Source organism: Octopus bimaculoides, chromosome 4 (assembly GCF_001194135.2).
Source record: "Octopus bimaculoides isolate UCB-OBI-ISO-001 chromosome 4, ASM119413v2, whole genome shotgun sequence".
Lineage (NCBI taxonomy): Eukaryota > Metazoa > Mollusca > Cephalopoda > Octopoda > Octopodidae > Octopus > Octopus bimaculoides.
In genome coordinates this window covers 133,448,202-133,449,234 of record NC_068984.1, presented here as the reverse complement: position 1 = coordinate 133,449,234, position 1,033 = coordinate 133,448,202, and positions in this window count along the sequence as shown.

The window sequence follows — 1,033 nt, the reverse complement described above, 5'->3', positions numbered from 1 at the left end:
CGTATATATATATATATATATATATATATGTGTGTGTGTATGTTTGTGTGTCTGTGTTTGTCCCCACTAGCATTGCTTGACAACTGATGCTGGTGTGTTTATGTCCCTGTCACTTAGTGGTTCGGCAGCAGAGACCGATGGAATAAGTACTAGGCTTATAAAGAACAGGTGCAGGGGTCGATTTGCTTGACTAAAGATGGTGCTCCAGCATGGCCGCAATCAAATGACTGTAACAAGTAAAAGAGTATATACATATACACGACAGGCTTCTACACATTTTCTGTCTACCAAATCCACACTTACAAGGATTTGGTTGGCCTAGGTAAGTTGTAGAAGGCATTTGCCCAAGTTGCCATGCAGTGGGACTGAAATTGAAATCACGTGGTTGCAAAATGGGCTTCTTAACCACATGGCTCATGCGTATGTCTATGTCAGAAACATTATTATAAATAAGCAGGGGAAGGCAAAGTTGGCCGACTTCTTTTTTGATTGAATGATGGATGAAACTGAGTGTATCCTTTTCCTCAAGATTTTCACACTGTTCTGAAAACTGAGACATCAGTGTTGCCCATATACAACAGACACTAGTTGTGATATTTGAAAGACACTGCAGTCTTGATGACTAACGAAAGATATCTCTGAAAAATACAGCTGTTGCAGAAATATGATGGATTATCCCTCTGGTCCTAAAAGAGAAACCTTTGGCGCTAATGGGTTAATGTGCCCATATACAACTGATGAACTGGCTTTCATACACTCCTCTCCTCAATAATGTACTTAGCAGTGAATTCAAGTACATTATTCATCATCATCATCATCATCATCATCATCATCATCATCGTCGTTTAACGTCCGCTTTCCATGCTAGCATGGGTTGGACGATTTGACTGAGGACTGGTGAAACCGGATGGCAACACCAGGCTCCAATCTAATTTGGCAGAGTTTCTACAGCTGGATGCCCTTCCTAACGCCAACCACTCAGAGAGTGTAGTGGGTGCTTTTACGTGTCACCCGCACGAAAACGGCCACGCTC